At 37.6% G+C, this 24875-nt stretch overlaps 1 long non-coding RNA gene across 1 annotated transcript in view; it reads right to left on the reverse strand.

Annotated features, from left to right (window-relative positions):
* Window positions 1-17125, reverse strand: part of LOC123385007 — a 39307-nt gene extending 22182 nt beyond the window's left edge. Inside the window, exons 1-2 of the long non-coding RNA XR_006596919.1 lie at window positions 16599-17125; window positions 220-436 (exon numbers count right to left, since the gene is read on the reverse strand). This is a non-coding gene — a long non-coding RNA (uncharacterized LOC123385007). The remainder of the gene's footprint in view (window positions 1-219; window positions 437-16598) is intronic.
* Between the last annotated feature and the right edge of the window lie 7750 nt (window positions 17126-24875).

The following is a 24875-nucleotide window of genomic DNA, read 5'->3' on the forward strand; positions in this document are numbered from 1 at the left end:
ATCCGGACACCATATGAACTTTGTCTTAATAAAAGATTTCAACACAATCTCTTGGGGGAATTTTTATCCTATGGAAGGATTTCTCTCATTTCATAAACAGCCAGTGTAAACAGACACTTACAACACCCGTGTCACATCCTTCAGGCCCACCTCTGATTTGTACCACAGATATGGTTCACAATTACATGTAAGTTAAGAGTCAGACTAGTAGAGTCCCACCTCAATCTCTCCGTGTGCGTGTGTTTCTCTGCTTCCGCTTCAGTGTCCCGCCGGAATATGTAGGTGCTCGCACATAGTAGCTATTACCACTCTGTAGAGCTCCCCCGCATTAATGCTGTTGTCAGTTTACATTTATCACCATACTTGCGTTGCTGGGTTTCTTGTAGTAAAGTTCAGAGGACAGGAAACCTTTCTTATACCCATGTGTTATCTGTTTCTTGAAAAAAGAAAATAGCATACTTTGAAGCAAAAAATACTTTATTCTATCCCGGCTGTGTCATGCATTTATGCAATCTGCCCAGTCTTGTAGGTATTTAAGTTTCTGGGCTATATTCAGAAACTTTGCTTAAGTCAAAACATAGAGAAAGCCTTAACAACTATAATCTTGGTAAAGATTTCAAAAAGATTGAAAATGCCCCGGAGTGGCTTCAGATGAGTGCCTGTAGGATTTCATTGTGAAGAATGACACTGGCTGTTTGCTTCCGGTAAGTAATTATTACGATAATGAAGAAGTAGATTACAATTTCTAGTTTGAACCTGAAGTGGGCACGTAATTCTTATTAAACATATTTTCAGTATTTACGTAGATGACTTTGTGAACTTTTTCCTTCAACTGTTTAATGCCATTAATTTTATATATAATACATACATGCATATAATAGGCTTTTAACAAATACATTAGGTTGCATTGCTGGAATAAATCACTGCCATGACTCATTTTTTTAAGTTTATTCATTTTTGAGAGAGAGAGAGCAAGAGAAGGGCAGAGAGAGAGGGAGAGAGCAAGAGAGGGGCAGAGATGGAGGGAGAAGGAGTGAATCCCAGGCAGGATCCTCACTGTCAGCAAGGAGCCTGACACTGGGCTCAAACTCATGAACCATGAGATCATGACCTGAGCCAAAACCAAGAGTCAGACATTTAACTGACTGAGCCACCCTGGTGCCCTTGCCATGATTCATTTTAAAACACAAATGGTGGGGGCACCTGGGTGGCTCAGTCGGTTAAGCATCCGACTTCAGCTCAGGTCATGATCTCACAGTCTGTGAGTTTAAGCCCCGGGTCGGGCTCTGTGCTGACAGCTCAGAGCCTGGAGCCTGCTTCAGATTCTGTGTCTCCCTCTCTCTCTGCCCCTCCCCTGCTCATGGTCTGTCTCTCTTTGTCTCAAAAATAAATAAAAACTTTAAAAAAAACCCACAAATGGTGTATTTGTCTAATATTTGACTTGGGACTATTTTTACTTTTTAAATTTTATTTAGGTATAATTGACATATGACATATTAGTTTCAAGTATACGACATAATGATTCCATAATTGTATATATTGAAAAAATATCACTGCAATAAGTCTAGTTAACATCCATTAGCATACATAGTTATACATTTTTTCTTGTGATAAGAACTTTTAAGATATACTCTCTTAGCAACTTCCAAATATGCAATACAGTATATTAACTGTAGTCCCCATGCCGTTCATTATATCCTCATGACTTATTTATTTTATAACTGAAAGTTTGTATTTTTTACCCCCTTTACCCATTTTAATCAGCTCCTACCCCCTTTTCCCTCCACTTTTTAAAAAAATTTAAAAACATTTTTAAGTTTATTTATTTATTTTGAAAGAGACAGAGATAGCATGAATGGGAGAGGAGGAGAGAGGAGACACAGAGTCCCAAGCAAGCTCCGCACGGTCAGTGCAGAGCCCAACGTGGGACTCGAACTCACAAAACCGTGAGACCACGACCTGAGCAGAAACCAAGAGCTGGAAATTTAACCAACTGAGCCACCCAGGTGCCCCCCAAAATTAAAATAATGTGTTTTTTCCAAACTTTGGGAAACATCTTCCAAATACAGAAGCATTTGGACTAAACTGAAGAAATATTAAAGGAGAGGTATAAATATTAGAGATTAAGAGCAAATCTCTGAGCAAGACTGCCTGAGTTCATTTCTAAATCAGAAGCCCAAGATCTGCAAAGTCTTGAAGCTACTCATGGCCTCAGCCCACTTCTTCCCTCTCCCAAGCCACAGGAGGGTAATGTTCGTCATAACCCAACACTTAACACAGCCTCGCCTATGCACCAGGTATCATTTTAAATGTGTTGCAATCATAAACTCATTTAATCCTCATAATAGTTTCATTTTACAGGTAAGGTAACTGAGCCACAGAGATAGCAAGAAGCTCAGGGGCACACAGCTAGTAAGCAAAGAATACAACATTCTGGCTCCAGAAGCTGGGAACTCAGTTTTTGTGTATTACATACCACAGTAAGGGATAGTGGTTGTTATAACAAAGAGAATGTATCCATCCTTAATATCATAGGACAGTTTAACAGTTCCCAGGTCAAGGGAGAGTGAGCAATCAAGGATAATTCATCAATAATATTTTTTGGACAAAAAAACAGACTTGGATAGAATTGCTCATATTATAGCAGCACTATCAACAATAACCAAAGTATGGAAAGACCCCAAGTGTCCATTAACTGATGAACAGATAAAGAAGAAGTGGCATATGTATACAATGGAATATTACTCAGTAATCAAAAAGAATGAAATCTTCCATTTGCAACAACATTGATAGAACTAGAGGGTATTGTGCTAAGTGAGATAAGTCAATCAGAGAAAGACAAATATATGATTTCACTCATACGTGGAATTTAAGAAACAAACAGATGAACGTAGGGGAAGGGAAGCAAAAATAAAATAAAAACAGAGAGGGAGACAAACCATAAGAGACTCTTAGATACAGAGAATGAACTGAGGGTTGCTGGTGGGGGTGTTGAGTGGGGGGAACGGGCTAAATGGGCAATGGTCATTAAGAAAGACACTTGCTGGGATGAGCACTGGGTATTATATGTAAGTGATGAGTCACTAAATTCTGTTTCTGAGATCATTTTACATTATATGTTAAATAATGTAACTTGGACTTAAATTTTTTAAAAAAATGAAAAAATTAAATAAATAAAATATAGATGTAACTATGGGAAAAAAAACCTACAATAATAAATAATGGCACAAACTAAAAGAAAGAAAAGAACATATGGTACAGCTGGATGATAATTCAGAAAAATAGAGTTGGATTCTTACGTAATACATTCCACTAAAAATAAATAAATAATTCAAAGACTTAAACTTAAGATATAAAAATATATAACTACATAAAAGAGGGATATTTTTAAAACACATACTCTTAGAGGGGACCCTGGCTGTCTCAGTCGGTGGGGCATGTGACTCTTGATCTCATGGTCATGAGTTCTAGTCCCATGTTGAGTACAGAGCCTACTTACAAAAACAACAACATACAAACAAAACCATACTCTTAGAATAAGACAGAGCATTCTAAATATGAAATAAACCCAGAAGCCATAAAGCATAAGACTGATAAAATGAAGCACATAAAAAATCTTTTAAAACTCTCAAATAGGAAAACTCATCAACAGTTAAGTAAAGTGACAAACTATAAACTGGAAAAAAATATTTGCAATTCATATCACAAAGAGAAAACTTCCTCAATACATAAAAGATTCCTTAAAGTCAGTAATAAAATGACCTACCAACCATTAGAAAAATGGACAAAGATATGAAGGGACATTTTGTAAAACTAGAAAATACACAAATAATTCTTAAATATATGAAGAAACATTCAATTTCACTCATTAGAAGAGGCATACAGACTAAAACAACATTATAATACCATATTTTATGAAATTACTAAAGCACAAAAATTTTGATAACTTAATGTTATTCATGAGGGTATGAGTCAGTAGGCACTGTCACACGTTGCTAATGAGTATTAATAATTTGTTATCTTTCCTGGACATTTTGTAATATTATCAGAATCACATATACACATATATTTTTACCTAACAATCCCTTCTTTGAATTCTATTCCATACACTACGCACATGTGAAATGACTTACATATATGGAAATTTACTGAACCATTCTTTGCATTAAAAAAATGTTTTAAAAAATGCATAAATGGGGTGCCTGGGTGGCGCAGTCGGTTAAGTGTCCGACTTCAGCCAGGTCACGATCTCGCGGTCCGTGAGTTCGAGCCCCGCGTCAGGCTCTGGGCTGATGGCTCAGAGCCTGGAGCCTGTTTCCGATTCTGTGTCTCCCTCTCTCTCTGCCCCTCCCCTGTTCATGCTCTGTCTCTCTCTGTCCCAAAAATAAATAAACGTTGAAAAAAAATTTTTAATAAAAAAAAGAAAAAAAATAAAAAATGCATAAAAGCTTCTAGAATACTAGTTAAATACATTATCCTTTATCTAAAAAATGGAATCATTTACAGTCAATGAAAAGAGGGAAGTATTTCTATATATACTTATATGGAAGCATCACTTACAAATATTGTGTGAAAATATTATATATATGAACAAATTTTGAATATACTAAAAAATATACACACACCAAAATGGGAGTACAATATATACTGCTACTTATCATATATATATGTATACATATGCACCAAATGAGTAAATTAGTGTATACATAGTAAAGAATAAGTGGTATTCCAGAAATAAGATTGTGTGTAGAAACATTGAAGGAAATCATCAGCTTGATACTTGAGGATGCAAATTCCTTGCATTTCTATACATTTCTACATTTCTCCTTCCATATTGGCTTCATCTTAGAGCTTGTTCTTCTATGGTTATGAGATGGCTACAACAGTTTATGTACTTACGTGCAGGTACAACTTTTAGCAAGAAAAAGATTGTCTCTTTTCAGGTTCACTTTCCTAGGAGTGAGGAAGTCTTCCTAGAAGCCCTCTAGTGGAAAATTCCTTAATAACACATTGGCTGGGTTTGGGATACCTACCCAGTTCTAAGAAAAAAGTAGTAAAATTACCATAAATAGCTTACACCAGTAGTTCTCAATCCCAGAGTGATTTTGTCTTCCTGCTGGCATTTGCAATATCTTGAGTTTTTTTGGCACAACTTGGGGGGGAGGGTGCTACTGGCATCTAATGGGTAGAAATCAGGAATACTGCCAAACATCCTACAAGGCACTGAACAGCCCCCTACAAACAAGAATTATCTGATCCCAAATGTCAGTAGTATGGGGACTTACTGATTTAGGCTAATCATCGGTGGGGGAGGGAACCAGTGCTGGGGAGTCATCTACCAAGACCACTATAATAACTTTGACTTGCAGAAGGTTAAGTTTCTGAGCATGTCCTTTCAAGTTATGCCTCCCCTTTTAACTTCCTACCCTAGGTCCTGTGCCTCCATTTGTGGCTGGAGTAAGATCTCTGAGAGAGACCCCAGTAGGACAACATGATTGGAGTGGGAGTGATTAGAGTGGGAGTAGGTCATCAAAAGAAAAAAATCATTGTTACCAGAGGAAGGAGAAAGCTGATCTATAGATCTAAAGATGCCCACTACACTAAGGTAGTGAGAATGAAGAGAAGAGGGAATATTTGAAAATATTAAAAGAATTGTTTATTCCTGATGATTTTCTAGATGTGGAGGATGAGAGAAGGATAGTCTTTGGAGGGCTGATGACAAGATTTGTAGAAAAAGAGTGACTGGAGGATGATTTTTATCATTAACCAGGACAAAAAGAATCCAGGAAAAGAAATGTGTGGTTATGTAGAAGAGAGATTAGTAGTGTTTTGGATTCCACTTACTTTCATTAGCGTTCATCTGTAAGCAATTTTTAGTATTAATTTTATAGGGCTACCTCTAAGTTTTATATCCTACTTAATAATGACAAGTGTCACCAACTTTGTTAGTCTGGTATAGGCTGAATATTGCAATCCAGTGCACCAGGGTAGCTCAGTCAGTTAAGCATCCAACTTTGATTTTGGCTCAGGCCACGATCTCATGGTCGTGGAATCAAGCCCACATGGGACTCTGCACTGACAGTACGGAACCTGCTTGGGATTCTCTCTCTCCCTCTCTCTCTCTGCCCCTCCCTTGCTCATGCACGCATGTGTGCATTCTCTGTCTCTCAAAATAAACAAATAAACTTAAAAATAATGAATAAAACACAATCCAAATGTGCTTCTCTAACTTTATACCTAGGACATCTTTACTGAATTTTGTTATTTTCTACTCATTATTGGAGGAGTATGCTCTGTTTTGGCATTACCCCCTTGAATTATTAAAAAGCCTAGGAACTTACTCAGTCCAAGGAGACCTGTTCCAATTCTACAGAAGAAAGAATTGGAGAAGCATGCAAGTTCACTAACAGCTCTAGTTTGGGTTTATGGTTCTGTCTACTAATACAATAATTAATATCTTGCTGATCTAAATGGGGCACAAGTCACTCTAGGTTTGGGCCCCCAAAGCCATAGCATTGTAACATATTTAAGAACACACTCTCCAAGACAAGTAAGATGAGAGACAGAAAAGAGAAAAATCCTCCTTGTGAGCCACCTGCTATGCTACATAGGGATATGTCTCTGTCCCCAGATGCCCCCTTTCTTCATGGCTTATTCCTGGTAACTTTGGTGTTCTTTACTGCCAGATGGGACCATCATCATTTGGGACCATCTCAATCCATTAAATAGATTGTAATAAATTGGAATATTAGAAGAAATGAGGTCAAGATCTTGGTTCCTTTCCACTCAGGAGGCTCCTATTTTTCTAGGAAAATTTGCATATGAAGAAGCATTGGGAAGGGCAGCTTTTGTCAAAGCCACAAAAAAAAGGATAAGGGGTGCCTGTATTCTTACATTTACATAACTAAAAACAGCCACTGGGGTGATTCTTCTCAAAAAAAAAATCTATTCTAAAGTGAAATATTGTCTCTGCTTAGAGTAGCCTCTGGCAATTTTTAAATTTGTTAAAATAAATGTGAATTTCTACCTAAACAGGCAACATATCACACTTCTTTGTTCCATTCTCGGTGGTGAAGTGTATGCATTACTTTGTATCATACCTTGCTTTTAGTTTCTTGAACCAACTAAATTTACCCCCTACCCCATTTGGGGGGATTGGTTATAGGTTTATCTCAACAACCTAGGCTTAGAAATCTTTAAACCACCCCTAACTTTCTTTTGCCTCAGAATCCTCTAATCACTTATTTTTCTTTCTTATCTATCTAGACTTTGACGCACTTTGTGACCTCATGTAAGTATCATACCAATTTCATCAGCTTGGATGTTATTTATTTTGCAGATGTGTTAGAAATAAGCCCATTGACCCAAACTAAGGAGGGACACGGAGACTCGGAGCATAGGGAAGCGAAGCTTTAATCCACGTTCTTGCAAGAGTGGGTGTCTGATGGACAAGCACACCGGGGCAGTTACAGCAGACAATTTATCTCTTAGCATGCAAGTCCCTTCCCTGATTCCTCATTGGCTGAGTACTACAGAGGTTACAGCCTTACCCAGAAGTCACCTATGCCCATGTAAGGCAAAAAGTAGTCTGATTGAAACACATGTACGTTCCCTGAAGTGACGCAGAGACTTTTAGTAGTTCCTCCCTTTATTCTTTGGCACATGCTCATTGCAAAGCCCCTGAAAATAAGCCCATGATGAAAATAAGCCCTCGAAAGGGAGAGGGGAAGAAGAACCAGGAAGTGGAAGAGAACTGTCTATGAGTTTGGGACTCCATTGGTGGGGGGGGGGGGGGGGGAGGGGATTAATACATATTTCCAATAGGTTGTAAACCTATTGTTAATTAGACAGTACAGCTTTTATTTGGTATTTCTGAAAATGCATCTTCTCACTTACTTCTTAGATAGTCTTCTCCCGGAGAGCAGAAGAGCTATTCTCTCTCTTTATTTCAAATCTACAGAATTGATGACTATTAACATTGTATTGGTGTGTTTTTCATTACACATGACACCTCTGTTAGTTCCCAGTATATAATATTTTTTCTATTCCTGTTGCTTAAAAGACTTTTAAGGAATCTTGGGTCTTCTGTCTTTGCTATTTCTTCACAACCTTTGGTATACTACAGTATACACATAATCATAACAATTTCAAACACTATAGATGTGTAAAACATGGAAGTCTCTGCATGACCCCCCCCACACACACACACATATTTCCCAGAAATAACTATTGTTAATACATTGATATGTATCCCTCTGTATATTTTCATATCATTGTTCTTTCAAAATATGCTCAGTTTTTATTCTGTTGTTAGAGTTTATTCATCTTATAATATCTAGGTTGATTAACCTGGTTAATTATGCATCTATGCATGATCTTATTTAAGCTTTTGTTTGGGTTTTTCTTTTATACTAAATACTCCTTTCTCAGCAGCACATCACTCCTTTCACTTTTCTGTAACCTACTCTTCCCTCTCCTCCAACTCTCTGACTCACACAGAAGTTACTACGTTGTTACAAATGCTATTCCTTCCCCAGGCAGAGTTGACCGTCCAAAAGGAGTATATAACTTAAGTCAGGCCAGATATAACATCCCACCCTTGCTGGACTTCATTGATTGGTCTAGATGTAGGTATCTGACGTAAAACTAACTCTTCCTTCCCTGGGATTACTTTAGCATGGGACCATGGGAGTCAGTACCATTCTGGTGGCAAGTCCTATAGTATGACAGTGAGGTGTGGAGTTTTCGGCAGCCATGTTTCCTACAATTTGGAGACACTTTGCAGTGAGAAGAGAAGGCAGACATGCAGAGCACAAATAAGACACAGAGGAAGTTTTGAAGTCATTCAAATTCCCTGTTCCTGAGACTTAGTTTCATTCTAGCCTTTTCTAAGTTCTTCCAACTAAAAGAGATTCTCAAGTAATTTCCCTCTTTTTGCTTACGCTAGGTCCCTAAAAAACAGATTCTCTTTAGTTTAAGGATACTCCCATTTCATCCCTACCATCTCTGAAACATTGTTTCAACAAAACAAAACATTTTGAAGTATGTCATTAAGGTTACACAGGGCGTTCTGAACCTTATTTTCACTAATGGGATCCTCAAAAGTTGTAAATATGGGATGTTATTTCTTCAGGTAACACTCATGAAGCATCCACTGGATCAGACTATCAGTACTTTCTCCTTGTTACCAGTGCATGGATGAAAACATGCAGTGAGCAGAAACACAATCAGGATCACACCATGTTCCTTGAGTTATAAATCACCAAGACTGGAGGCACCTGGGTGGCTCAGTTGGTTGAGCTTCTGATTTCAGCTCAGGTCATGATCTCACGGTTTGTGAGTTTGAGCCCCACATTGGGCTTGCTGCTGTTAGTGCAGAGCCTGCTTCTGATCCTCTACCCCTCCCTCTGTCGCCCCCCCCCCCACTTCCCACCTCCCAACTTGTGCTCTCTCAAAAACAAGTAAACATTTTTTTTTAAAAAAGGAAATCACCAAGACTGGCTGGCTTAGTTGGTGGAGCATGCAACTCTTGATCTTGGGGTTGTGAGTACAAGCCCCACGTTGAATGTAGAGACTGCTTAAAAATAAAATCTTTAAAAAAGAAAAAAGAAGGGCACCTGAGTGGCTCAGTCAGTTAAGCGTCTGACTCGATTTCGGCTCAGGTTGTGATCTCACAGTTTGTCAGTTCACGTCCCATATGGGGCTCTGCACTGACAGTGTGGAGCCTGCTTGGGATCCTCTCTCTCTCTCTCTCTCTCTCTCTTTCTTCCCCTCTCCTCTCTTTCTCTCTCTCTCAAAATAAATAAAATAAGCATTAAAAAAATTTTTTTAGGGGCGCCTGGGTGGCGCAGTCGGTTAAGCGTCCGACTTCAGCCAGGTCACGATCTCGCGGTCCGTGAGTTCGAGCCCCGCGTCGGGCTCTGGGCTGATGGCTCAGAGCCTGGAGCCTGTTTCCGATTCTGTGTCTCCCTCTCTCTCTGCCCCTCGCCCGTTCATGCTCTGTCTCTCTCTGTCCCAAAAATAAATAAACGTTGAAAAAAAAATTTTTTTTTAAAAATTTTTTAAAAAGAAAAAAAATCACCAAGACTGATTTAAGAGCCATGCAAAGATAATCCCTCATCTTATACAACCGTAACATTCATAGTTTAAAGCACATTTTTTGTCATTATTCACAATCTCTTGATAAATTACTAGTCTATTAATTACTAGTATTCAAGCTAGTAATTCCATTTGGCGGGTTCTGAGAAAGTTCCTTAACATTAATTTCTTGAAAATTTTCTTGAAGCTGGCAAACAGCCATCATTTTAAATCAGAAAAGATTACTAACCGTTATTACTTACATATGACCAACAGTATATAAAAGGATTTTTAGAGGTTCAGTCTTTAGGAATGATGCTCAAGGACTGTGGGGGAGGATTGGAGAGAAGTGTGATCTAGGAGGAATACAAAAGGGGTTGTAACAATATCTACAACACTTAAAAGTTTTTTTATTAAGCAATCTCTATGCCCAATGTAGGGCTTGAACTCACGACCTCAAGACCAAGAGTCACACGCTCTACTAACTGAGCCACCAGGTGCCCCTATGACACTTTATTTTAAAAATAAAACATCTGGTTAATGTTGGAAGATGCTGGTTATTAAGAACCCAACTCGAAGTTGGTGAGTCCCAGATATTATTTTTAGCTATTCAAATGTCACGGTGCTTGTTAATTTTATGTGTCAACTTGACTGGGCTGAGGGATGCCCCAATAACTGGTAAGTCATTTTTTTCTGTGTGTATCTGTGAGGCTGTTTCTGGAAGAGACTAGTGGTTGACTTGTAGACTGAGCAAGATTGCCCTCGCCAATGTGGTTGGGCATCATCCAATCCACTGAGGATCTGAATAGAACAAAAAGATGGAGGAAGGGTGATTTTTTTCTCTACTTTCTCTATCTTCTGTCCTTGGACCTCAGTGTTCCTGGCTCTCCAGCCTTTGTACTTGCACTAGGGCTTACACCGTTGGCTCTCTTGGTTCTCAGACCTTAAGACTCAGAGTAATCATACCACTGGCTTTCCTGATTCTCCAGCCTGCAGACAATAGATTGTGAGTCTTCCTGGCCTCCATAATTGCATAAGCCAATTTCTTTTCCTATAAGTCATGTATATAGGATATGTATACATACACATATACATATCCCATAGTAGGATATTATTCTGTTTTGTTTTGTTTCTCTGGAGAACCCTAATATAGTCATGTAAGGTCACTTAGTGGGAAGGTCTTGTCCTAGCAGCCAGAGCTAGGATTGAGTCATGGGGTTTGGAGACTATGGGGTCAGTTTGTTTAAATGCTGAATTTTTATCTATTCTCAATCCAAAAAAATAGCAGCAACATTATAAGTAATATAAAGTATAATTTCAGGATTTTAGCATTTCCAAATATAGAAATGAGTAAGCCACCTGTATAAGTATAATAAGAAGACACATTATTATCCTAAAAAGCAATAATAATCCTGTGGTTCAGGATATATGAATTCTTTATATAGCAATTTAGAAAAAAAATGTGGTCACAGTTTAAGTTGCCAGATATATCACATTGTAATTTAATATTTTTCACCCTTTGATTTCCATATTTAGCTTAATACATTTCCTCAGGGTTTTATGACAAATTATGCCATTATATATTTTCCAATTTATTCATTAATTATGATTCAATCATGAACTTCTCCAGACCTATTCAAATGCTGGTACGTATTTGAAAAAAAAAATTTCATTTAAAATGTACTAAATATAGGTGTTCTACTTATATGTCAAATTACACCTGCTCAAAATTTTAAATTATTATCTATGTATATAGATTGTTGCTTGTTGTACATTCTGGGAAGTACATTCTGACACAGAGCTGGGGGCAATGAGCCGTTCATTAAAGGCAAATCTTGGTGGGTCAGCATTGTACTGACAGTAGTTTATCCCCTGTGCTGCTCAGATCCACTACTTTTTCTTTTAAGCAACTTTTTTTCTAATTGAAATGTAGTTGACACACAACATTACATTCGTTTCAGGTGTACAGACCCACTTCTTCACATATGTTTTGGAACACCTTCTCCCAGATCCCAGTGGTCCTGTTTTCCAAGGGAAATTTGGAAGTAGAAGGTGAGTGGAAGGAATCACAGATACCACCACAGCAGCTGACGTCAGGGCTGTAGCTGAGCCTCACTGTCTCCCTTCCTCACTATCCACTTAAGATTCTCCTCACCCTCAGAGAGCACCTGTGGTGGTCTCAGTAGTTTGCCCCATGGCTTGGCCCAGGTCCTTATCCAAGGGGTCTGATTCCCAAGGTACCATGCCCTTCTTTGTCCACGTGCCTTCAAACTTAGTCAAGACAGCACTAGGAGTCACCCATGTGGATCTCCTGGGCACCAAGCATCTCCTCTCTGCCTCCACTGCTTAATAGCAGTTCTGCCTCTTCCTGATTGGCAGGGCCAATGACTTCTGACAGAATGATGAGTCCTCTTTTTGTCTGCCAAGTTGCAGCTTGATGGTGGCAGGAGCTAGAGCAGCCTTGGTGAGTAAATTCATCTTTTGGTGGCCGTGTACAGCCTCCATTCACTGTCACCTGGGTATTCTGTTCATGCACCCATTGTGCAAGCACTGAGGTGCTGATGATGGAGGCTGGCTAACATCAAATGGCCAAGCCATTTTGTTTTCTTGGTTGTTTAGAGTCTCTTCCATGGTGGATGCTCTTTGGGGGACATTAACATGTGACACAGGGACCCTAATACTTGTATTCACAAATGTTTATGTACATGTTCCCCAGATCTACTTGGCTCTAATCTTCTAATATTTCTTTTTTCAGGCCCCTATCTATCAGGCTGAACCATTGACCACTGACATGGGTTTTTAGACATTCTAACCCTGGGCCACTTATCTTTCCACACAAAGTGGAGGATCCAGTACCAGTGTGCTCATTGGAGGAATTTCATTCACCAGTGACTTTTATTTTTAAATTTTTATTTTATAGTTCTTTTAATATTTATTTTTGAGAGAGAGAGGGAATGCTCGAGTAGGGGAGGGGCTGAGAGAGAGGGAGACAGAGGATCCGAAGCTGGCTCTGTGCTAACAGCAGAGAGTCTGATGTGGGGCTCAAACTCAGAAACAGTGAGATCATGACCTGAGCCGAAGTGGAATGCTTCATCGATGGACACTTGGGCTGCTTCCATATCTTAGCTATCGTAAATAATGCTGCTATAAATATGGGGATGCATGTATCCCTTTAAACTGGTGTTTCTGTATTCTTTCTTTTGTTTTTTCTTTTTTTAAGTGGGCTCCACGCCCAACATGGTGCTTGAACTCACAACCCTGAGATCAAGAGTTATATGCTCTACCAACTGAACCGGTGTTTTTGTACTCTTTAGGTAAATATCCCAGGAGTGTGATTGCTGGATCATAGGATAATTCTATTTTTAACTTTTTTAGTAACCTACATACTGTCTTCCACAGTGGCTGCACCAGTTTGCATTCCCACCAACAGTGCAAGAGGGTTCCTCTTTTTCCACATCCTCACCAACATCTGTTGTTTCCTGTGTTTTCTATTTTAGCCATTCCAACAGGTGTGAGGTAATATCTCACTGTAATTTTGATGTGCATTTACCTGGTGATAGGTAATGATGAGCAACTTTTCATGTGTCTATTGGCCATCTGTATGTCTTTGGAGAAATGTTTATTCATGTCTTCTTCCCATTGTTTAATTGGATTATTTGTTTTTTAGGTGTTGAATTGTACCAGTTTTTTAATATATTTTGGATATTAACCCTTTATCGAATATGTCATTTGCAAATATCTTCTCCCATTCCATAGGTTGCCTTTTAGTTTTGTGGATGGTTTTCCCTGCTGTGCAGAAGCTTTTTATTCTGATGTAGTCCCAAAAGTTTATTTTTGCTTTTGTTCCCCTTGCTTTTGGGGGACCTATTTGGAAAAAAAAGTTGCTACAGCTGATGTCAGAGAAATTACTGCCTGTGCTCTCTTCTAGAATTTTTATGGATTCAGGTCTCACATTTAGGCCTTTAATCCATTTTGAATTTATTTTTGTGTTTGGTGTAAGGAAGTAGTCCAGTTTCATTCTTTTGCCTGTTGCTGTCCAGTTTTCCCAACACCATTTGTTGAAGAAACTGTCTTTTGCCCATTAGATATTCTCCCCAGCTTTGTTGAAGATTACTTGACCATATAATTGTGGGTTCATTTCTGGATTTTCTATTCTGTTCTATTGACCTATGTGTGTCTATTCTTGTGCCAGTACCCTACTGTTTTGATTACTATAGTTTTATAATACAAACTCAGGAATTGTGATACCTCCAGTTTTGTTTTTTTCTCAAGATTGCTTTGTCTATTTAGTTCTTTTGTGGTTCCATACAAATTATAGCATTGTTTATTCTAGTTCTGTGAAAAATGCTGTATTTTTATTGCATTAAATGTGTAGATTGTTTTGGGTAGGATAGACATTTTAACAGTATTTGTTCTTCCAATCTATGAGCATGGAATGTCTTTTCATTTCTTTGTGTCATCCTCAATTTCTTCCATCAGTGTTTTATAGTTTCCAGAGTGCAGGTCTTTCACCTGTTTGGTTAGGTTTATTCCTAGGTGTCTTACTATTTTTGACATTCACCAGTGTTTTCTAAGGCCACACCCATGTGGGGCTGCAGTGAACTTCTATTTTCAGCTTGCACCCACTTATTGAGTGGACCCAGCCATGACTCAAATTTGAGCTTTCCTCCTCCATCAGGTGATCTTTTTTTTTTTTTTTCAATGTTTATTTATTTTTGGGACAGAGAGAGACAGAGCATGAACGGGGGAGGGGCAGAGAGAGAGGGAGACACAGAATCGGAAACAGGCTCCAGGCTCTGAGCCATCAGCCCAGAGCCGACGCGGGGCTCGAACTCACAGACCGCGAGATCGTGACCTGGCTGAAGTCAGACGCTTAACCCACTGCGCCACCCAGGCGCCCCCTCCATCAGGTGATCTTGAGTAATTCTCCATATAGCCACAGTGTAAGGTGAAGGAGATGTGCTAATGCAAACTACTTGGGCCCTCTGGTTCTATGTATGCTAGATTCCAGGTGTACAACTTTCATCTCATTATGAATCATTGCTAGGCTACCTAACCTTGTGACTTGGTGGAATAGATCTGACAGAACTCAGCTCATCATGGGTAGTTGCAACCAGATGGTCACTTGATGTCCCATGGGCAAGTACTCCCCTTGTATCAGGGATTAATCATGCCAGAAATTGTTTTTCAAAAGGAGTAAAATTCTCTGCTGCAAAAGTCGTGGCCTTTCTCTGAAACCCCAGAAGCTTACATTGTGATTATCCCACTGCAGCTTGCCAAAAATTCCACATGGCATCTTTTACCACCATTGATACCTCTAACATCATAGTTCTTCTAGTTCAGTGGCCCAAAGGGTGGGACTGTTCGCACCATAATCTGGTCCTGCTCTAGAACTCTTTCTCCTCTGGGCGCTACTTAAAGCTAGCAGCCTTTATCGCTTCATCCCAGGAGTAGAATATGTTGCTTTCAGTATCTGAAGAAGCATGTATCTGATGTTACGCTTCCTTTTTCATTGGAGGTAGTGTGAGATGCAATAATTAGTCCTTTAGTTTGGTTCGATATCCTGGCGTGCCACTGACCATTAGACCCCTAAAAATTATATTGATGTGTCAGGCTCCTGAATCTTAGTAGAGTTTATCTTCTACTATCTGGTGCATATATGTCCTATCAAAATCTCCAATGTGCTAACCCATTTGCTCATGCAGTTTGATTAGAATGATGTCACTGATACAGCAGGTAAATGTGAGGTTCTGCAGGATGTCCATTCAAGCTTCATGGAACTACATTATGTCAGAGGCATATAATATACTGTATAATAACATAGCCTGAGGGCAAAATTATAAACATATATGTCCTGTCCATGTAAATGCAGTCTTTCTAATCCACATTTTGGATAAGGATGGAAAAGGAATTTCACCAAATTAATGGATATATATGATGTGCCGTGGCCATATTAATCTGCTATAGCAAAGATATTATGTTTGCTACAGCAGCAGCAATTGGGGCTTCCACTTAGTTGAGTTTCAAAGGTCTAATGTGATTTTGGGGGGAACTATCTAGCTTTTATATGAGCAAGACTTTCAGATTAAATCAAGATATAGTGGGGGGGGGTCACCATCCGTGCATCTTTTTGAGTTTTAGGAGTGGTATTATCATTGTTCCCAGAAATATACTGCTTTTGGTTTATTATTTTAACTGGAGTCAGTGGGGAAAGAGGAGCAGTTTCAGAGGTCTTCACTTGGCCTTTACCATTATGAAATCTTTTCTCCCAAGGGCCAAAATTCCAACTACCAAGTATGACTATTCCAGTTACACATTCAGGGAATGGTAAAATAACCACCAGATGTCTTTCTTGATACAGTGGATTTACTGCGAGCTAGACCCTAACCAGGATTCCATTTATTACTTGAATTCCATATGCTCTGATTCTAAGAAAGGAGCCAACATGATTTTTCAGGGCTCTGGATATCAATGTAAAGTCAGACATGAGTCTAACAATGTTAGAAATATTTAGGTATTACCTTTTCCAAGGTGTACAGTTACCCAAGTGGCCATAGATCCATTTGAGGAAGGACTGGAAAAATCATTTCCCCATTACTGGCCATGGTTCCTTTCTCTTCGGCATCCACCTTCTTCAGTCAATGCATTTGGGGTCTGGAAACTGGCACAGGCCCAGGTATTGGGCAAAAGATTGAAATGAGTATATTTATCTTGGTAAGCACTGAGAAATGTACAGAATTGTTAAATTATATTGTACAACTGAAACTAATATAATACTGTATGTTAATCATAATTGGACTAAAAAATTGTGATGTTTTATTGATACAACTGCCTTCGGCTTTCGTTTTATCCATCATAATTTTTTGACTGTACAAATCAAATAGTGCCCTTGTTGCCTGCCCATCAGTTTTACACCTAGACACTTCATGTCTTATTAACAGTTTCCATAATTCTGAGGGACAGGCCCCATTGGCTGCTATACACTTTTTTTTTTAAGAAATTAGGTCTTTTTTTTTTTTTTTTTGGTTTATTTATTTTGACAGAGACAGAGAGAGAGACAGAGAGACAGAGAGAGCACAAGCAGAGGAGGGGCAGAGAGAAGGGGAGTCAGAATCTCAAGCAGGGTCCACACCATCAGTGCACAGCCCAATGTGGGGCCTGAACTCACAAACCACCAGACCATGACCTGAGTTGAGATCAAGAGTCAGACGCTTAACCGACTGTGCCACCCAGGCACCCCCACACACTCTTCAATTATCACAAATATTCTTGTCAATCCTATTGATTCAAAGATCATCTAGATGAAGAACTTACAGTTGTTTATTACACTGTTTCAACATTTTGTAGATTTAAAGATTTCCTCCCTCTCTGTACCCCTCCCCCACTCATACTCTCTATCTCTCAAAAAATAAAATAAACATTAAAAAAAATTTAAAGAGTTTCTAAAATAAAAGGTAGGGTAGAAACCAGTGATAAAAATTATTAACAATATATTCTCTTAATTCTTTCTAGTACTCATTGCTGATGAGTTTGTGTGACCTGTCATGTCAACCTAACACTTTTGGAGAGCAATGTGAATTCCAATATGTATAAAGAGTGAACATTTTGTTTATCTTATATAAATTGTTTAATTCCATTGCTGAAAATTCATCCTGAAAGAATCATCTAAAATATGAAAAAAATTCTCATGAATGTATTATTCATAATAGTATTATTCATAATAGGGGGAAAGTGGAAATAACCTGAAATATAACTGTGGGGAATTGGGCAAGAGAATTGTAATATACCTACTCAGTGTAATATTCTGAAGCCACTAATGTTACCAGTGTTGTGATGCACTAGGGATGACACAGTATTACTTATTCAGTATTTCTTCCAGAAATGCACAAACCCAAAAATGTTGTATCCACATAACAATAACCTTATCAGCACTGAGTATCAAACTGTGGTAAGAAAACAATCCAATAAACCAAGGTAAGGGATATTGTTCAAAACTACTGTCCTTTATTCCTCAGAGTGTCAATATCTCAAAAGGCAAAGAAAAACTGAGACGTTGTTCCAAATTAAAGAAAACTGAAAGGACATCACAACTCATGTGATGCATGATCCTGGACTGGGAAAAAAAAACAAAAACAAAAACAAAACCCAGTTCGGGGCACCTGGGTGGCTCAGTCGGTTAAGCGCCCGGCTTCAGCTCAGGTCATGATCTCACAGTTCGTGAGTTCAAGCCCCATGTCGGGCTCTGTGCTGATAGCCCAGAGCCTGGAGCCTGTTTGGATTCTGTGTCTCCCTCTCTCTCTGCCCCTCCCCTGCTCTCACTCTGTCACTGCGTCTCTCAAAAATAAATATTAAAAAAAAAAAAAAACAAAACCCAGTTCTATGAAAGTAATTATTGGAACAACTGGCAAAATTCAATATTGATTATATGTTTTAGATAAAAGTATTGAATCAATATTATATATCTTGATTACATTAATTATATGGCTCTGTAAGAACATGTCTTTATACTTAGGAGGGGTATGCTGAACTATTTAGAGGTCATTATGTCTGCAACTTGCTCTTGAATGGCTCAGGAATAATGAAAGATTGAGAAACAGAGCAACATATTAATTACTGGTGAAGTTAGAAAGATTTGTGGGAGTTTACTGTTGCAACAATTCTGTAAAGTTGATAATTTTTCAAAATAAAATGTTTAAAAATGTTCTCCAGTCTGTAACCAATGTTCAGTTTGCAATGTTTGCAATAAAATATCATGTGAAAAAATGCCCAGTTCAAAATTTTATGTGCCCTGTAATTGTCAAAGCATAAAATGTTGGCATGTTGGATATACTGGAAAGAGATTTTCTTAAATTTTTTTTCTTTTATATTGTTTGTTATATTGTACTTAAAATGAAACTACTATGTAAGATTAAATGCATTTCAAAAATCACCAAGGGGAAAAACAATAATAAATAATAAGAATAACAAAATAATTTTTAAAAAGTTCCACTTCTGCTCCAGGGTTCCTTAACTATTTTGAAAAACAGAAGTTTAGTTTATAGATTCAAAGTAATTTAAGCTGTTGTTCCAATCCCAAAGTGAATTTAAAGTCCAGTTCTAAATTAAAAAACAAACAAATAATAATAAAACAAATTCAGCTTTGGTGTGGGTGTGATTTTTTTTTTTTTTAAATGAGCTAAGCACCAGCTTTTTAAATAATGTTATCTTCTATCAGGTATCTGATTTAATCTCCCAAAACAGCAGCATAATTCCAAGTTTCTTTGTCAACACTTTAAATACCTTTAGCCCCTAGGCAGATTCAGAAAATAGCATGTATTTCCTATATTAAACATTCTCTTTTGAGCTTAAAAAACAAAACAAAGAGCTTTATTGTGGTATAGTTGACTTAGAATGTAACATTGCTTCTTAAGATAAAAAAATAAACAAAAGTAATAAGCTAAAATATTTTAAAACTTTCACTCAAATATTTTCAGTCAAGTACTGTTGATTGCTCTTCCTTTCAAGTATTACATTTAGCCATTTCTTTTTGTAATTAACAAAACACAGTAATTTCCCCTTGACTTTTTATTTATTTACATTTTTTATTTATTTTTGAGAGAGACAAAGCACAAGTGGGGGAGGGGCAGAGAGAGACAGACAGACAGACAGACAGACAGACAGACAGACAGAATCCAAAGCAGGCTCCAGGCTCTGAGCTGCTAGCACAGAGCCCGATGCGGGGCTTAAACTCACAAACCGTGAGATCATGACCTGAGCCAACGTCAGATGCTCAACCGACTAAGCCACCCAGGTGCACCCCGCCCCCCTTGGCTTTTTAATTTTAATAATGGCTATTGACATTTTCCTATATATTTCCAAAAATCTTTCAAAATGTAAAAATGAAGCTCTGTTAGGATATTAAGACGGTGTTTACCCATCTTGCCATCTTACTTTATTATAAAATGAAATAGTTACCACATTTAACTTTCATCTGAATAAATTCTACTTATCAGGGGTGGGTAGGAGGAAGCATATAAGCATATAAAGATATAAGAAAGAATTTTTAAACAAAGTCAGATTATTTTTTAAGGTGCCATTTCCATAAATTGTCTGGCAATTAAATTAACAGTTTATTTCATAAGTCTGCTCAGAAATGGTATTTTGTCATTTCCCAGAAGTCAGTTTTTACAAGGTAAATATATCCAGTCTGCTAACATGCATATCTGGATCAAATCCTTCCCCCCTTCCTAAAACCTGATAATCTCAGGTACTGATATGATAAAGTACAGACTCTTGTTTCCTAATTTTCCATTTAAGAGCTCTGAATGCTGTTGGTTAATTTGTACTAAATGCATCCATAGAGCTGGTAAAAGTTCTTCCCAAATAGCATGTCCTTAATAGTAATTTCTCATTTTTTCCAGAGACTAATGGCTCCCTGAGTATTATTAGCATTATATTATAATTTATATTAATAAAACAACAATCATGGTTTTCCATTAGCTACTTGAAACACACAGGATCATATCAGAATTTTTAGTACATCTCATGTTTTTAAGCAACATCCTAACTGAGGACTGGTATCTCTCCAACTTTGAAATTAAAGAGTTTAGATGTAGGTAAATCAAAAATTCCTAATTCGTAGCTGTCTAAAGATGCAGTTGGAATAGAGAGGCACATGGCAAGTCCTGAAGAAGGGTAATTAGCCATCCATACAATTCCTACAGATTGACATTTCCTCAGAGAATCACTACAGTCCAAAGACACAGAGAAAATCCAGCCCACAGGGATAGTTTTCCACTTGCCAAGCTCAGAGAGCATAAGTATAAAAAACTAAAAATCTTAGTACTGTTAAAAAAAAAAAAAAAGGACTGTGGGATGCCTGGCTGGCCCCGTTGGTACAGCAAGTGATTCTTGATCTTGGGGTCATGAGTTCAAGTCCCATGTTGGATTTAGAGCTTACTTTAAAAATATTTTTTAAAAACTGGACTCTGAGCTGGAGCACCTGGGTGGCTCAGTCAGTTAAGATTCCAACTCTTATTTCAGCTCAGGTCATGATCTCACAGTTCATGAGTTTGGTTCGGAAGTTCAAGCCCTGAGTTGGGCTCTGCACCTGCACTGACAGCATGGAGCCTACTTGGGATTCATTCTCTCTCTCTCTCTCTTCCCCCTTCCGCGACTCTCTCTCTCTCTCTCAAAAATAAAATTTTTTTTTAAATGGACTCTGAGTGATATAGCCATTATGGATCATGTTTCCGTATCAGTCCTGCATACATACAAATCAATATGGGAACATATGTCTCGTATGACTGTGAACCTGGAATCAAAGCAAGGTGAATTTGTTGTATGGTTGGTGTCCTCAAGAAACCATTTCCAATGAGGAACAATGGACCAGAGATCCATGTTTTTGCACCAGAGCACCAGTCCACAGAACAATGCTAGGGACAGATCACCAAATATAGTCATTTTAGATTTCTCTTTTACAGATGGCAAGCAGGCCATCTGCCACCCATTAATACATTTCTGTCTTTAGACAAATTCAGTGCAGGCATTTATTCACAATGAAAATTCAGTCATGCCTCCCTGGGAGTTCCACTTAAATCTCTGAATTTTGGGTGTTTACAATCCTGTAGGTTATTTCTAAATACTATGGATCTTATCCCATATGTTTAATTTTTTTCCCAATTTGTTTTAAAAGGTAAAGTAAGTTCATTTGGGAGCTACCTTATTTTTGCCCAACATACTGCTTACATGAATTTTTCACATACTCTTTGCAGATGATTTCTTTCTCATTGTTTCAGAAAATGATTTTACTTACTAGGTGGTCCAATCACAATCTAGTCAATATTACACAGTGTTAAGAGTCCTGGAGACCAAACTCTGTTCTTGGAAAAGTTATTTAACCTTAGTTTATCTATCTCAGAACATTGTTTTGAAGATAATATGAGGTTATTATCATGGCAAGTAAACTGCATAACGTGGTGCTTGGCATATCATAATTTTTCTATTACATTATTAGTTTTCAGGCTAGAATTTTATGTAGTTTTAAAAATTAGATTTGAATTTTCCCAAATATTTGTTAGCAATCTACCTACAAATCACAAGAAGCTACTCTTTTACCAGTGGAGACAACCTGCAATTAATTAAATAACGTTAAATATGATACTGGGTTTAGAGCTAGGGTAATGACGTAGTCTGAAGAAAAAGAAAGAAAGGTAAGGAGATAAAGAGTAATGAGTATGCTAACTTAGGGTGCTCAAGGAAGTGTTTTGTCAGGAAATGGCTTTAAAACATAGACCTGAGTGAAATGAGGGAAGGAACTAGGTGATGGGCTCAATTTATTAGATGAATGAGTGCTTGTTATGATGCTTGTTAGCTGCATCCTTTTGGTTCTTAGTCATGCTTCTTTATACGGGTACTGAACTATTTATATTTCTATGACTTAGCAGGCCACGCAGATTTTACAGTCCAGGAAGGAAGTGCCTGGGCTTCCCATGTGCTTTAAATATCTGCCAGTGATTACACATTTCCCATGACTGACTTAGTACTTCTTGAGTGGTTTGTCAGTTCTGTAAACGAACTTAGTATCAGAAGTCCTTTGAAGAGGAGCAAGCATTTGGAAGAACCTACCAGAGGAGAGCAGCTATGGTATAGAGGAAAGAATCTTGAGTCCAGAGAATTGGGTTTGAATGCCGGCTCACCACTGACTGTGTGGACTTGTATATGTCCCCTAACTTTACTGCATTTGTTTCTTTATCTCTAAAATGGGGTTGATAATGTTTAATTCACCTAATTGTTGTAAAGGTCAAATGAAATAATTGATATGAAAAATACTTGGTATGCAATAGGAAATCAGTAAATGTTACTTGACTTTGAAAACTCGGAGTATCCTTAAAGATAATGGGCTGTGGTTGTTTTTCTGCATAAAATAATTCTTAAGCATATTACACTAAACTAAAAAGTAGAAATAAGAAATTTATGTAACTATAAAATTGTAGTTAACATTGAATTCTTACGATGTTCTAAGAACTATTCTAAGCATGTTACATGGGTTAATTTGATTATTTCTCACACTGATCAAACAAGATAAGTACTATTATTCTGCACATTTAACTCATGACAAAAATAAGGCACAAAGATGGGGATCCTGGCTAATTCAGTTGGTAGAGCATGCAACTCTCAATCTCAAGTCATGAGTTCAAGCCCCACATTGAGCGTGGAGCCCACTTAAAAAATGAGGCACAAAGAGACTAAATAATCTGCATACTGTCATACAGTAAGTGGTGGAATTGGGATAATAAACTAATAAATGCAATAATTAAAAGATTACTTATCCTGTCCCAAGCCATCACCTAGGTCTTTCCTTTTTAAAAAAAATAAACTTTTTTTATTTTTTAAAGTTTATTTATCTTGAGAGACAGAGAGAGGGAGGGAGAGAGACAGGGGGCGTGCAGAAGGGAGAGAGAGAATCCCCATGCTAATGGTGCAGCGCCTAAACCCAGGAACTGGGAGATCATGCCCTGAGCCCAAATACAGGAATTGCCAGATCGTGACCTGAGTTGAAATCAAGAGTCAGACGCTTAACCAACTGAACCACCCAGGCATCCCACCTAGGTCTTTCCTAAAGGAACATACCTGTAGAAAGTGACAGTAACAAAAAAAATAGAACTTAAGGCACGATCGAGTTTAAAGAGGGTGAATAAGGTTAAAAAAAAAAAAAAACCTCACTGTTAATGTTAATTAAAGGTTGCTTTAGATTATATCTAAAGCTAATAAATAGCCAACCCTGTAATATTAAGGATCATTTATTATGCAATTTCATATCTTCTTTCATCTTCTGAAGATCTACTCATTTTAAGAAAAACAGTTGCTTAATATTGATCAGAGACTAAGACTAAAAAAGGCACCTAATAAGAACAGATTACCTAAAATTCCAAGGCTTTTAGAAAAAAATCCTAGAGAGTGCAGCAATAAGATTTTTGAGGGATTGATTGTAACAAATGTGATGGGTTTGAACCATAGTTGAACAATGCCCAGCAAAACAATGACTCTGGTTATCTAGAAACTGAAAATTACAATGACAAAGAGGTAAATAAATGATAAAAACAACCTATGTGTTCTATCAAATTATTTAAAATCTTTTACCATGAGTTAAATCTATAAAGGCTAGTAGTAATATGCCAGCTTGAGAAATATATTATGTAGGGAAAAGATCATGACTATACATGCTAAATGATAACCAATCATCCCAGGCTTACAAATAATAATTACCATGATACTATACTGAACCATTAGTTATATATTAACTAACTAAATGAAGTAGAATATATTTCAATACCATATCCCATTTCATATATCTTTTTATTGCCCTTTTCCTTAAGAATAAGCATGAATATGGCAGTAAGATGACAAATGGAATTTTCTGTAGATTAACAGAAAAACAAAGTATAACATTTCTTCTCCGCATATTTCAAGCTGGAAAAAAAAACCCACATAAACACATGGATAAAAACTTAACCACCAAATCAGAATCTAATGGAGATGTATTAGGTGGAGACCCATCAATGTGCCATAAAAACACATGCAACAAAGTGTATACAAAAAGGAGAGAAATTAAGCTACAAAGAATAGAAGCATATACAAGTATTATAGAAGTATTAGGTTGACTGACAAAAGTGGGTAGTTTTTTAATCAAGAGAAAAGTTAATAAAACAGAAGCTATCATTAAAAAAAGTTTTAAGAACATCACTGGATTTCAGTCCCATCTGGGGACTGAAATTTCCTTAATTCTTTGCTGTTTTCTAGCAACACTGTGAAAATAC

This window comes from Felis catus, chromosome B1 (assembly GCF_018350175.1).
Source record: "Felis catus isolate Fca126 chromosome B1, F.catus_Fca126_mat1.0, whole genome shotgun sequence".
Taxonomy (NCBI): Eukaryota; Metazoa; Chordata; class Mammalia; order Carnivora; family Felidae; genus Felis; species Felis catus.